At 38.4% G+C, this 16,009-nt stretch overlaps 1 protein-coding gene across 1 annotated transcript in view; it reads right to left on the bottom strand.

The window, feature by feature from the left end:
• The window catches only part of Bach2 (BACH transcriptional regulator 2), a 73,279-nt gene that overhangs the window by 20,484 nt on the left and 36,786 nt on the right, over positions 1-16,009 (bottom strand). The gene's annotated exons all lie outside the window — the stretch shown is intronic.

The following is a 16,009-nucleotide window of genomic DNA, read 5'->3' as shown; positions in this document are numbered from 1 at the left end:
ATTTTCTTGTCAACCACAGAACTGGCAACAGGGCCCTGTTAAAAACTCAGTCCATGGGGTTTCAAAAATAGTTTTTCCCTCACTAACAATGTTAAAAGAAACATTAAAAACAACTCCTATCTTGCTCATCCATCATGGTTTCTACTTGGGATTTTCAATCATCATGTCACACCTGATGTTATAATGATAGCGGAGATGATGACAATCAAAAGCAATGTTCTCAACAAGAAATTAACTCCTGGCCCACAAAGAATGGGGGTTAGAGAGCTAAGCAAACTGGCTGTCATTTCAATGGTTGGAGCTGCTGAGTGGCACAGGACACAGACTATGCCTTCCCTAATTATTAGTAGCAGCTTCACCAGGCAGCTGCCTTCTTGCCTTGTAAATCATCAGGGGCTAAGCCTACTGTCATTTGCTGCTTATCCATTATATTTTACACAGATTGAAAATGTGGTACTTATGTACAGCTGGTACACTCACATCTGCACACACAATGACTTATACAATTAAAAATATGTTGCCTAACGTTCACTGTTCTTTCAGACGGAATGAATTAAAGTTTCTGGTGTTCAGGGTAGGTGATCTTACCCTGTCTGTGACACTACACATCCTCTAGGTTCCTGCAAGCACTGCTGATCCCCTAAGAAGGAGAGGCAGGTCTACAAATCATGTGTACAAATAAAATGAAAACAGCAATCTTGGGCTCTTGCTGGAAGGTTTAGTAGCAGTGATCAAAAATTTCAGCTGGGGGAATGAATGCAGAGAAAGACAGACTGGTAAGCTTTGGATCTGACTTCTGTATGAATTAAACTCACTATAGCATACAGAAACAAACTGTTGCAAGGACCTGTATCCATTTTTCAAAATTCAACTTGGACATTGCCTCCTCTGGGAGCCCTCTTCAGTTCTTTTAGAGAGAATGAATGGCACTGTCTTCCCACCTCCTGTGGTCGGAGTGAGGACGTGTGCAGGATTCTCCAGGGAGCATCAATCCTATATCACTGCATTCCTTCCAGTAAGGGAAATTTTTTAGATCCATACTGAATGGGATTTTAAATTTTAATATTTTGGAAGTACTTAAATAAAATTCCAAACTTAAAAAAATTCTCTGTCAGATAATAAGTCCCAAGATATTTGGGACTTATTAAAAACAAGCAAACAAAAATCCATGTCTGCTAGACCCACACTATAGTTCTACATGGGTAATCAGTGCTGTTTCCCTTTACTGGTACTTATATCTGTTTTTATCATATGATGGTAATAAGCTCCTCCATTTCTCTAACACTGCGTCTAACCTAAACAGAGTCTCTAACATGATACGTGTTTGGTAAAAGCTTGTATGTTACTGAATATGCCATAAGTCTAACTGTGCACCTAACGTAACTATAGAAGGTGACAACACAGTCTGGTGGGTGGGTGTTGTCCTAAGTTAGTTTTGGAGCAAAGCATCATGTATACCAATTAACCAAACCAATCAACCAATCAAAGGCAGGTGAGAGTCCTTCTTTGTCTTGTCCCATAGTACCAGTAGTAAAGTGCAGCTCATCTGACCTACATTTTTAAGTCCTATTAAACTGATATGGTAATAGTTTCAGCAAATGTAGTACCTATTGTATTTGTTTTATGTGTATTTCTCTTAGAAACCTTAAAAGGGTATATGTAATACCTCAAGCAAGTGTGTATATATAGGTCACTAAAGAAGGAGATAAGAATGCTGCACAGCCAATTTCTTTCACTGCAACAGCTCCACTATAGACAGCAACAGCAGAATCAAGGCAAAATTGACTCCCCCAGAAGTAAGCCTCTTCCACTACACTCTTAGGCATTTGCCAGTTGCTGAGTGATAATACACATCTTGAGCTCTGGCAAATGTGCTCTCTATATGGGAAATGTGGGAAATTGATCTTAATGCTATTTATACTTTTCATCTGGTCCTTCTCATATACCCGCCCTCATCACTGCTTTTTATTTATTTTTATGTTGTTGGGCTCAGTAAATCTTAAAACTATCCCCTACTGGGGGAGGGGTTGGGGCCTCTTTTCAAGAAAACTAACAAAGAAGCCACCTGCCACATGGCTGCAAGAAGCTCTCACACAGGGTAGAGCTGATGCTTGAATGCTTGGATTGGGCTGAGGATACCAATGAGCAAAATCCTTACATTGCAAATTGATGACACTCCTTAGGTCACTGGGTTTAAAATGATCATCACACGATCATTAAAGAGTCATGAATAAATTGGTTTGGAAGAATACAAGGATGCTGCCCGTCATTGCCAGAACAACTAGGTAAAATAAATAAATAAAAGGCAAGAAGGGTAGAAGTGAAATTGTTCCTATTCATAGATGACATCTTATATTTAGAAAACAAAAAATTAAACAGATGAACAAGTTTAGTTAGGTTATGGAATACAAAATCAGCATATAAAAATAAGCAGTGTTTCTATACACAAATAGTGAATTATCTGAAAAAGAAGTAAAAAAATAATCCTATTCACAATAATTACAAAAATACTTAGGAATAAATTTAACCAAGGATAAAAATCTCTACAATGAAAACTATAAAAAAAATGAAAGAAATTGTGGACAAAATAAATCAAAGGATATCCTGAATTCATGGAATAGAAAAATTAATATTGTTATAATGTCCATTCTATGCAAAGTGATCTACAGGTTCAATGCATTCCATATTCAAATATCAATGCCATTATTTAAAGAACTAGAAAAAAATATTGGAATTGTATGGAGAAGCAGGCATGGTTCTGTGTGCCTATAGTCTCATCTACTTGGGAGGCTGAGGCAGGAGAATAACTTGAACCCAGAAGGTTGAGGTCAGCCTGGTGACACAGAAAGACCCTGCTGTAAACAACAACAACAACAACAACAAAACAACAAAAAACCAAAACTGTATGAAATCACAAAAGATACTGAAATAGCCAAAGAAATCTACAGCAAAAAGAACACAGTAGGAGGCATTATATTATCTGACTTCAAATATACTAAATAAAGCTGTAGTAATCAAAATAGCATGTACTTGCATAAATAGAAATACAGACCAGTGGGACAGAATAGAGGGCCCATAAATAAATCCATGCATTTATAGATAGATGACTTTTGACAAAAGTGTTAAAAACAACAGTGGGGGAAAATGACCTCTTCAATAAATGGTGTTGGGAAAACTGAACATCCACATGTAAGATGAAAGTACATCTTATCTCAAACCAAATACAAAATCAAACTTAAATGGACAAATACAAAAATCAAATGTAAGACCCAAAACTATGAAATTAGTAGAAGAAAGCATGGGGTTAAGTTTTCATGACATTGGGCTATAATTCTTCAGACATGTCTTCAAATATGTTGCCTCATATTTCTGGATATGAGGTAATAAAAGCAAAAATAGACAAATACAATTACATCAAAATAAGAAGCTTCTGAACAGCAAAGGAAACAATCACCAGAGTGAAGAGACCATCTATGGAATTGGAAAAATATTTACCAACAATACATTCGATAAGCAGTTAATATCCAAAATATATAAGGAACTCAAACAAGAAAACAACCCAATTAAAAATGGGCAAAAGACCCAAATGGAAATCCCCGCCCCCACCAAAAATAAAAATAAAAATAGACATACAAATGCCCAAAAGCTTTATTTAAAAAAAGTTCAACATTATTAAGCATCTGGAAAAGAAAAATTGAAATCACAATGAGATATCACTTTATTCTTGGTGGAAATACTACTATCAAAAGGAAAAGTTAATAAGTGCTGGTGAAGCTGTGGACAAGGAAAACCTTTATATACTGTTGGTGGGAATGTAATTCAGGACAGTCATTATAAAAACAGTATGGAGGGTCTTCAAAAACTAAAAATAGAACTACTATATAAACATCTCACTATTGGGTATACATCTGAAGGAAGTAAAATGAGAATGTCGAAGAGATATCTGCACTCTTCTGTTTATTACAGTATTATTTACAATACCCAAGTTATGGAGTGTGTCTATCAACAGATTAATAGACTAAGAAAATGCAGTACATACACACAATGGAATACTATTTGTCCATAAAAGGAAGGGAATTCTGTGACCTGTAACAACAGAGATAAACCTGGAGGACATTATGTCAAGTGATACAAGCTGGCACAGAAAGACAAGTGTGCATGATTTCACTTAAATGTGGAGTCTAAAAATGTTGATTTCATAGAAGTAGAAAGAAAAATGGGACTGGGTTGGTTAGGGCATAGGAGGAATTGGGGAGATGTTGGTCATAGGATACATAATTACAATTAGGCAGAAGAGTAAATTTAAGAGACTGTGTATAGCATGGTGACTAGTAATAGACTGTATTCTTTCTTTTTTTATTGGTGGTGCTGGGGATTGGACAAGGGCCTGGTGCATGCCAAGCAGCACATGTTGTATTCCTGAAAAATGTTAAGAGAATGGATGTGTTCTCACCACAAAATGGTAATTATGTGAGGTAATGCATTTTTTAGTTAGCTAGATTCATCCATTCCACAGTGTATACACACTTCAAAACATTATGTCATACATGCTAAATATACACAATTTAACATGTTAATTTAAAAAACAATAAATTAAAAAAAGAGACTGGTTTGTCAACTGTCACTCAAGCCTAAGGGCAGAGGAAATGCTGTCCTTAGCATGAAATTTCAAGAGCCCATAACTAGCTTTTCTTCTACAGTAGTTTAAATTCTGTGTTGTCACACTCAGTTCTACAAAATTCTGTTCACCTTCTAGGTGCAGGGCTTTGTCTGGTGAGTACCAATTACCTTTAACCAAGCATCTCCTGGTGCCTAGCTGTGCCTTCAAGGCAGTCATGTACAAAACATGGCCTCTGTTTTGTACCTCAGGGAACTAAGAGGCAGGGAAGTAAAGGAATACATACAAGGTTATAGAAGAAGTTGGTGGGGAGTTGGCCATCCTGCCTCTAACCACTGTGAGGGATGGACAAGTACATCACTCAGCCCTGTGCTCAAGAGATCTATGATTTAGTTTTGTAGAAGAGGTACAAATAATAAAAAGCTAATTACTGAGTAACAATGCAAGTAGGTCAACCAGGGAAGGGCCATCACAAGATTGTATGATTGTCAACCAAGAAATCCAGAGAAGTTCAAGAGACGAGGAGACTACTGAGATCTGTGGGGTCCCTTGAACACTAGCAACTGCACACCTGGAGTGTAGTTTCTCCCCGCATCTATGTCTTTGGGTCAGGGTTGCTTTGATACAATGGGTTCTTTATGCTCTGACCTTGAGATTTTTTCCTAGGACTCTGTGTCCGGTGAATTTCAGGCAATGTTAATAGTTCCAACAGAAAGCAACTGCCCATCACACATGTTGGCCAGTATTAAAACAGGTAGAAGCTGTCTAAATATTGGTTTAGCCTTCATGGTAAGAAGAATACACTGTTCATTATTAGGAATCACTTAAATCCACTCACAGTACTTAAAAAGCAAATATCCAGGAACCAGTGTGAAGCTGTGTGTTCATGAAACTGTGTCCACAAGTCTGCATTATTTACTTTTTCTTAACAAATAAGAGTCTGATAATGGAAAGAACAAGAAAGGGTGGGAGGTGGAGAACCATAAAATGACCCATAAAAATGGTATTTTTTTTTAAAAGTAATGATCAGAAAGCTAAAGTAGAAAGAAGTGGCTAGAAATAGCAAACCAGTTCTATTACACTGATGTTGATGGAGTGCATCCCACTGCTCTAAGGAAAGCAGACATATCTAGGCTAAAATCCACTGGTTAGGAATGGTCTAAAGCTATGATAAGTGCAAAGTACAATATTAGTGCAACCTGGGATAATAGTCTTGCATTTTGAATGAAATGTTTTGGATGGATCATTTTGAAAAATTCTTATTCATCACACTTAAATATTTTATTTCCTGGTCCCAGAATGTACAATGCACACTGTGCTACAGGTGAGACTGGAGAACACATAGGAAATAAAATAGAGTGGACTATGTGGGGCTGAGAGCTGGGAAAGGTCAGGAAATAACACCCTTTTGCTCTCTTTTTGGAACCAGGGATTGAACCGAGGGGGCACTTAACCACTGAGCAACATCCTAGCCCTTTTTATTTTTTATTTTGAGGCCCTAAGCTGCTTAGGGCCTTGCTAAATTGCTGAGGCAAGCATTGAACTTGAGATTCTCCTTCCTCAGCCTCCTAAGTCACTGGAATTACAGGCATGTGCCACTACACTCAGCTCTCTGACTGCTTCCTAGTCAGCAGTTGGCACGTATAAGCAAAGTGACACTGACTTTCAGGTGTCAATCCTGAAAGAAATAAGGCCAGGCTATCAAACTCGTGGGCTATGATGTGAGTCAACACATTGATAATGTTAAAGATATGATCCATGTAAACTATGGCCCTTCACCTTCTATTCCTGTGGGCTCTAATTTATCATTTCTGGGTATCATGAAAGGAAGATGGGCTGATGAACACTCAGTGGTTGTGGAACACTTTTGGGTGGTATTTGCAGGACTAGGAGCTCACTCTCCTTTGAGATGCCCATTTGCGACTGGACTGAGCTAATGATGGAAACTTCTAACAATTTCATTGCAGGACTTTTACAGAGACCAGGCAGTTGACCTTTGGGTATAGAAAATAGGATCTTAAAATTTTTATGAGATGTGGATATCATTCTCCACTTAAACCATATGATTGATTTTGGCAGTACATATATGTGGCTGTAGCATGGAACTCATCTGTAGAATGTTGATCAGATGAACTGGGAGATCTGGGGACTGTCCCCTAGGAGAGGGGTGGCATGCTTGTCAGGACCCCCTAATTACAGCCTTACAAAATATGGAATCTTGGACCTTCAGGAAGACCATGTGCACTTTCCTCAAGAAGCTGTATCTCTTACACACTGCAGAAGTTGGGAAAATGAAAGTAACAAAGCCAGCTTGTGGGTTTCTTAAAAGTTTGTGGCTACTGACTATCCTTCCAGGATGTATCTGCACAGCAAAGCACTAATTGAATAAAGAGAACAACAATATTGAGAACTCTGCCTGCCCTTCACACACCTGCACTGTATCCCACTGTGCAGGATGAAGATTTATTTAGTGAGGAAGCATCACTTTTAATCTTAATTATCTACAATTAATAGTCACATTATCACATATTTCTCCTCAAAGCAGCATGCTATGCAAGTATATCACCACATTTAGGGTGCATTTATTAGATTAATTAATCTCACTATTTCAAAAAAGTTTCTGGTCATGTTAGTATTAATTTTAGACAAAGATAGAACAAATTTTGTTTTCCATTCCTAAAGCAACAATATAAAATATAAATAAACATCCAAATTGGTTTATATATATCAACACTTTACACCACACATATACACATACTTGCTTAAGAAAATCATTATCTGTTCTAGTGGATATGGCTTGAAGTATAAATTGTTTTTTCTCTCCTTGCAGGCTTTAGTTTAGGTCTATAGCTGAAGTCTCTTTCCTATTTGTGAATCTGTCCCTGAAAATCTCTATCTGATCATTTAATCTTTTACTATTTTTCATTTATCCATTCATTAATTCTCTAACCACGTGCTAGATACTCACTGTCATTATGTGAAGTTTGGGGGAATTGGCTTTTCTGGCTTTAAGTCACAACCCTTTTATCTGTGAGTTGTGTACGGTTACTTAACCTTTCTGTGCTTTGGTTTCTCCACCTTTAAGAGAGGGATACTGATAGTGCCTTCCTTGTAATAAAAACTTTGGAATTGAATTTGGCATGGAGTAACAACTATTATTGCTGTTATTTAAAATATAGCTGTCCCTTGGCATTCTCAGGGGAGTCATTCTAGGATACACCATAGATACCAAAATCCATGGACCACTCAAGTCCCTTATATAAAATGATGTAGTATTCGCACCTAACCTATGCATATCCTCCTGTGCACTTTAAATCATCTATGGATTACTTATAATATCTAATACAATGCAAATGCTACATTAATAATTGTTCTGCATTGTTTAAAGGGTAATGACAAGAAAAATGTCAGTACATGTTTGGTATACATGCAAAATTTTCTCTCAATATTTTTCTTCTGTGGTTTGGTTGAGTCTGCTAATGTTAAACTCAAGGATAATGAGGGCCAGTTTGTATCAACTTTTTCTCCAAAGAGCTAATAAGTTGGCCAGAGGGATGCATATTTGATAAATTTTACAATATCATCTAAGCATGTCACAGAGGAATTTGCAACAGAGGTGAGGCAGTAACTGCTAAGGACATCCATGTGAGGCAACCTAGAGGAGATGACATTTGCACTTGAGTGTTGAGGACTGAGTCAAAGTTCATCAGAATAAGTAAAACAAGGGCATGGCTCACTCGGTTCTTTCCTTCAGGCATTTCCTTATATTCCATTTTTTTTTTTTTTTTTTTTTTTGTGGGGGAGCAGGTGCTGGGGATTGAACCTAGGGCCTTGTGCATGCAAGGCAAGCACTCTACCAATTGAGCTATATCCCCAATCCCTTCAAATTCCACTTTTAAAATAAATGAGGCCTTTCCTGGCCTTCTTACTCACAATTGCCTTCCTTTACCCCAACACCAAAACAGCCTAAATGATTTGCTGGGCCCAGTGCAAGATAAAAACGTGGAGTGTTTGTTCAGAGATTATTAAGAATTTCATGACAGAGAGAGTAACACATTAAACCAAGTGCGCAGACCTTCTGAGCATGGAGACCTGTGCAACAGCACAGGTTGTATGCTGTGCAACCAGCCCTGCCAAAACACATACAAAGGCTATTCTTCTCCTGTAGTTGGAATGGGCTCTCTAATTTTGGGGATGGGGGATAATGGCATCCCAGGGCAGAGGTCCAACAGTGGAACTCTGAGTTAAAATCAAAGATTAGCTAGCAAGGCTACTGGCATCAGCAGTATAGGTCAGGGGTTACTGACAGGACCTTGGCCATCTTGCACTGAAAATCATGGTCAGCCCACCAAGGTACTTTTTGATTGAAATAAGAAAGAAAATCATGTAGCTTCACTGAATACAGACCTGACTTGAGTCTCTGTGATAGACAGTCATGTTCCCAGGGTAGTCAGTCCACAGACCCATACTCCCTGAAATCAACCCCCAGGAACTCTTGAGGGAGGACCCATGTTTTTGTGATCATTTCTCCTGTTACAATGGTTTAGAGAAGTGTACATCCTGCAGTTCTTCCTAAATCATGACTTAATGTAAACTTTTTTTTAAATTAGAAAAAAACCTTTAATAAAAAAATTCAGAAACTGTTTAGATCAGACCCAAAGTTCTGTCTTTTGTTCCATCTATTTCCATAGCACTACTTTATTACACACAGAATAGGAGAATCTATTGGTTCTGACCAATTCCTATGACCTCTGTCACTTAATTTAATTTTAGTTTGAAACTATAAAGTCATGTGCTCATCATTATTGTCTCTCAGTTTCATGCCAACTCTTCTTATATTCTCCTCTGTAATGCTGGGTTTTTTTATGAATTCATTTTCCTAGGCTCTTTTGCTGGTTGACTTATTATTGGAGTCTGCCAATAAAGGAACTGGTGAGAGATTATTGGGTGCAAGAATGAGAAGCTATGACTCCTTCTGTTTCTTGTTCTCTTTTTCTTTCCTTCCCTGGGTTTGGTTGCATCCCCAACTCCCTGCTGGAGTGTTCCGGAAGTAGCCATTTCTTCCACAGTGAATTCCTGTAGCATCAGCCTTCCTCCATGCTCACATGTCCCTTTATCTCCTCTAGCCCTAGGAGTATTAGATGCTTCCTCCAGTAATCAACCATTGGGTTAACTGTCCTTCTCTTTTCTGATCTTTCAGTCTTACAACACCTGGGTAACCAGCTCCCTGTTTCATATCCCCTCTGTTTGAAACACCTGGCATGGTATCTATCTCCCTGATTTAATCATCTATTTTACAAATAAGAAAGCCAAGGCCTAGAAAGGTGGAGGGATTATCTAAAGTCATGTGGCATCACTAAAGTCTGATGACCATAGAGTTCAATTCTCACATTTTTCTCCTACCTGTTGCTACTTCTCTGAAGTGAATGAACCAGAGAAGAAAAATGATTTCATATGGAAAACCATAAAATTTCCTAACACTGTCTAAGATATTCAATTTCATATGCTTCTATTCAAAGGGATCTGCATAAGAAGAAAGATGGATCTCAAACTTGGTTCTACCATTTTCATGATTCAGATTCCAGTCCTTAGATTTCTCATGAAAAATAAGGATGGCTGTCATGTTCCTCTCTTACTTGGTAAAATTCTGCAAATACTAGGAAGCCCTTTGATCACATGGAGATTCAATAAATTAGCAGGCTCTGCCTAGCATCATTCTTTAGAATCGGAAAGTTATCAAAGGAGAAATGCCTTTCTGATAGGAAGCTACATGGCATCAAAGCTTTGTACCAGATTAGAAAGGCAGTCTGAATAGCTCATGTCTAGAGGGAACATCATGTGTCTCCTATCTGTGTCAACTGGCTCAGAATTATCACAGGGCTACAATACAGCTAAAACTGCCCCTCTGTATTTCTTTGTTTCAGGGTTGGTAAGAACAGAGTTGGGGAAGCAAATGTGCATTTTTGGCTTTTCTGAGAACTGGTGATAACTTGGGCCTGTGAATCCTTCATTTCAACTGGGTGGCCTTGCCCTCTCACCTTGCCTCCTCTAAGTGTGGCATTCATTATTTTTTTGTTCAGGCACATATAGTTATATTTCCAAGGTAAGTGACAGGCAAAAATCATATGATATATTCATTTTTACTCTAATAGTATACAATGAAAATAGAAAATCTCCCTCCTGATGATTATGTAATGAAGTTCATGGAATAATTTTTAAAAATCCAATTTCACTATAAGTGTAGATCCCAAAATAGACATAAAATAGTAGTAACTTTTTACATTTTTACAGTGTGAAATGAAAGTGAAAAGCATCCCACTCACTGATAACAAAGTAGTAAAACCTGCATCAAGGTTTATAGTTTCATTTGAAAACTGCTGCCAGATGAAAACTATTTTTAAAAAGAAGCGTTAGAAAAAAATTACCTAATTTCCATTTTAAATGATCCTCTCCCTAGTAAGGACGCCAATGATCTTCCTAGACCAAAATGTCCTTGAGTCAAGTTCTACTTTCACCCCCTTGACACCTCTAGTCATTTCAAACCAACCATCAACCACTTGATCTTCAACCAGAAAATACAAAATGATTTCGAAGTTGCCCAATGATGTGAAGTTCAGCCCCTCATTAAAGCCTTCTTATGGTTTTTCATTTAGGCCAAAATTCTCATCTTGGAAATTTAACCATCGAGGAGTCCTTCTGCTCTCCTGTTGTCCTCTAAACCATTTGATTTTGACTACATCTATCCAGGGTTTTTGTTCCCTTCTCCAAGTTCTTCTTGCTTTTTAGTCTAATGGTCATTCTCTTTTACACACAACAGAGAACCTAACACTGGGCTCTTTGCCATCCTTAACACTATAGTCCTCTTCCAAGAGCTGCTGGGGATTTCCTCATCTTATTACCTCCAAAGAAAACACAAGTTCATTGGCCTTGTCTGGGGCCTTCTTTGAAAAGTCTCTACTCATTTGGGGCCCAAGTTTTCTTGACACTGCTTTTGTGGTTCAATACAGTTTCTCATAGTTCATGTTTTCCTAACATTTAAAACTCCCCTTTGTTGAAGAAGGGTCCTCATCTAAACTTTGTTTTGAGCATTAGACTTTGTGAATTGTCTTTCTCTGTAAAGGCCTATTTTTTCTTGTTTAAAAGGAAGAAAGCACTTTCACAATGTCTTAAACTCAAAACTATAAAACTCCTAGAAGGAATATAGGTAAAAACCTTTAGAATACTGGGCTTGATAATGACTTTTTAGGTATGACACAGAAAGCACAGGAAACCATGGCCAAACTCGACGAACGGGAGTGCACCAAACTTAAAACCTTGTGACAACCAAAGGACACAATTAACGAAGTGAAAAGGCAACTATGGAATGGGAGAAAATATTTGTAAACTAATTTACAAAACTCAAAAACAACAACAAAAAACTCAAAACCAACAACAAAAATCAATAACTCAATTTTAAAACAGGCAAAAGGCTTGAATAGACATTCTTTGAAGATATACAAAGAGCCAACAAGCAAATGAAAAGATGCTCAACATCACTAATCACCAGAAAAATGTAAATTGTGAGCACAATTTAGTATCACCTTCCACCTATTAGCGTGGATGCTATCACACAAAACAAAACCACAGGGCTGGTGAGAATGTGTAGAAAGTGAATCCTTAGATTCTATAGATGGGATTGTGAAATGGCACAAATGCTATGGAAAACAGTATGGAGTTTCCTCAAGAAGGAAAAAAAATAGAATTACCATATGATCCAGCAATTCCACTTCTGGATATATATCCAAAAGAATCAGAACAGAATGCTGAAGAGATATTTTCTCACCCACGCTCCTAGCAGCACTACTTACAACAGCCAAGAAGCGGAAGCAAACCAAGTGTCCAGTGACGGATGGAAGGATAAGCCAGTGTGGTAGATAATACAGTGGAATATTATTCAGCCTCAGGAAGGAAGAAAATCCTGCAACATGCTACAATGCGGATGAGTCTTGTGGACATTATGCTAAATGGAATGAGCCAGTCACAAAAGACAAATAGTGTGTAATTCCACTCACAGTGAAAAGCAGTGAAATTAACGCAAACAGCAAGTAAAATTGTGTTTATCAGGGGCTGGGGGAGGGGGGAAAAGGAGAGTTAATCAGTGGAGTTAACAGAATTTCCAGTTTCCAAGGTGAAAAAGTTCCAAAGCTCTGTTTCACAATAATGTGAATATACTTAATACTACTGAACTGTATACTTGAAAATTATAAGGATGATGAATGATATGTTTTTTATTTATTTTTAAAATTTTTTCTAGTTGTAGATGGACACAATATATTTATTTATTTATTTTTATGTGGTGCTGAGGATAGAACCAAGTACCTTACACGTGAGAGACAGGTGCTCTACCACTGAGCTGCAGCCCCAGCCCAAATGGCATGTTTTTAAAAATATCACAATAAAAAAGTCATGAAATATTTCAGGCTGTGAAAAATCTCTTTGGCTATCATATACTCTAAGATGATACTATTTCTTTTTTTCTAAGGATCCTCTCGTGTTCTCTTGACAATATCTTTTAGTTAGTAAGATTAGGAACCAAACAGCAACACACTCTTGTCTTCCCTATCCTCTGGAAGGTGAAATTGCCAATATGACAAATCAATGACCACTCAAGTATTTAATTGATTGAAGATGATTCTGGTAGCTATTCATATAATTGAAGTTCTGCCACATGCCTCTCCTCTGACTAATTTTGTAAATGGGAATAAGAACACGGAGCCTATAATCACCTGACTAGATGACCCATGATGAGCTCATGCAACAATATTGATTGTTGCTTCTTTCTTTCTAATCTCCTCCTCTGGCTCTTCAGAGGGTCCTTGTCCTCCTGTTTGTGTATTTGCTTACAGAACTTCTGAGATATAATGCCACTCTGCTTTTCTTCTAGGTGGTTACACATTTTATTTGAATACAGAATTCCTTTGCATACTCATATTTCCAGGTGATGTCCTTTTCCCCAACAGGTTATCTGAATTTCCTAAAAATTCTATTTATTACCCTGATAAAAATCTCTAGCTCCAATTTAAAAAATTACTCTTGCTCTACCCATAGATAGAGACTGCAGACTACACATATTGCTTCTGTCTTCCCTTTTTCCTTGGTTCATCTGATTATTCACCAAATACTTCACACTCCATATGCATGCCAAACCTGGTCAGCCTTCTGCCATAATTGGTGTCATGAATTGAGCAGGATATTCATCTCCTTCTTTCCCCCACCACTCTCAGCTCAAATCACATGCCTTGGGCACTGCAGTTTCTCAATAACCATGAGTTGGATAGACCTGCGCTAGCCCTAGCACTGCCCACTGGAGCAAGGAGATGGTTTGCGTCCCTTTTTCACGTGACAGTCCATCACATATTTGAAGATACTTGTCTTGCTTGGCTAGGATTTTTTTTTTTCTTCAAGAACTTAAGTCATATTTTCTGTCTGAAATCAAAATTGAAGAACTGACAGATCACATGTCTCTTGTAGACATGAGACTTTCCTCTTGACCTCTGGAAGCAAGAGGGTTGACATGTCACTAATCCTCTGAAAGCCATGACCAGTGCTACCAAGAGAGGAGGTTGGAGCAACTTGTCTGCTGCCATTTTTCTCTTTTATTTCAAAATAGGAGTAAGGAAGAACATGCTGAAGAAATGGAGATAGTATGTTTGAAAGGCTTTTGAGAGACAAACACTATAAAGTTTGAAGCAATGGGTATCATCTTTTCAAGCTACCAATGGTACACATTGCTACTGGTCTTGCAGAGGAAGAAAGCTGGAGTTTGCCTCATCAGTGGGGCTTATATAACCGCAAAAATAGTTACTTCTACAGTTTTTGTTTCCTTCATCTAAGTCCTTTACTGACTGCCACATAAAAGTATCTGAGACACATTGCCTGGGTTCCCAAAGGTGTTAGTGGGGGTAAAATCATCTGTGGAAATCAGACTTTGTGCCAAAGGGACTGTACACTGAATTTTCCCTCCTTCTCATGTTTCTGCAATGAGCTTTGCTGATGGAGAACAGTTAGTGCCGAAGCATTGCTGGCACTGCCTGTGCTCTGAAGATTTAAACACTGCCATTAACACAAAACCCCCTACATGTGAATTGGACAACGGCTGCCCTGGAGCTAAAGGGCAAGCAGACAGAACATGCAGCTCTGTAGCGCACAGGCTGCAGAAATGGTTATGACACAATGCCTACGTGCGTGGATCAGAGCACCAAGACAGTGATATCACTCAGCCACCATCCTTTAACAACTAAGTTCTAATCTGTCCTATATATGGTTCCTGTCTGTCAAGGGAGGGAATGAAGAGGCAGCCGATGTCATTCATCAGCAAGGCCACGGTTAACATTTTTGCCTAGATCTGCTGAGTTCTTGCCTTGTCCTTCCCTGGGACACTAGGGCTCTAGGTTTGTGTATGAACAGGAACTGGGAGCAAGTTTTTGCTTGAAAGAGCATGAGTCTGGGACTTTAGGTTGTTGGGACGTGAGGGCCAGGTCCTATTTTTACCAATGGCGTCATCTCTGGCAGCAGCAGAGCTGACGAGGTAGGGGAGGCAGAAATTTCCAATAATGACTGGAAGGGGTCTTGTCCAGTTTCTGTGGGGCTGAAACATGCTTTTCACACTAACTTGGGGGATGATGAGAAGGGGAAATAAGTCACAGGTGCATCCAGAATGTACCTTGGAGGCTGTTCTGGGCCATCTATTTTGAATGTAGCTTGGAACATTATGAAAAACCTCTTTACTCATAGCTCCCAACTGGGAAAACACCTTTTCTACTATAAATCAAGATATCCAAACATCCTGAAAATGAATTTTTGTTTTTTTGACAAATACCAAATCTCAAGAATACCAGGTGTTCTTGTTATGGGTGAATTGAAATATTTCTGAGCATGCCTTTAAGGACGCAGGTTAAGATGCCTACAATACCTAAGGGTGTTCCAGTATTTTGATGGAATTTGAGTCACTGAAGCTTCAAATCAGAAACCTAAAAAACCCTAACAAAAAACAAGTCCCCCAGTGTCAAATATCTGGTTCACAAGAGGGAGGATCCATAGGGCTCAGTCACAGTTGTCTGACAGTAGCTTACCAGAATGATGTAGCTTTGAAAACCTCGACTAAGCTATCAGGTGCCTGGAAAGCATCATCATTTCTTTCTTTAACAATTGTGTAGGAGGCTAGGGCTTAAGAATCTCTAGGTAGAGTCACCACTGTGGTAAAAATACAGAGACTCAAAGCAAAAGGGAAGACAAATACTGCTTTTATACCCCACTCCTCTGCTTATGAGCTCTCCTCTCTGCTGATTCCATCTCTCTTCTCTCCTGTTATTTCCATGATCTCTCTGGAGAGTCAATCAAAGAGAGGTTGGG

This window comes from Callospermophilus lateralis, chromosome 6, assembly GCF_048772815.1.
Source record: "Callospermophilus lateralis isolate mCalLat2 chromosome 6, mCalLat2.hap1, whole genome shotgun sequence".
Taxonomy (NCBI): domain Eukaryota; kingdom Metazoa; phylum Chordata; class Mammalia; order Rodentia; family Sciuridae; genus Callospermophilus; species Callospermophilus lateralis.
The sequence above is the reverse complement of the archived record's forward strand: the minus strand, read 5'-3'. Positions and strand labels throughout refer to the sequence as shown.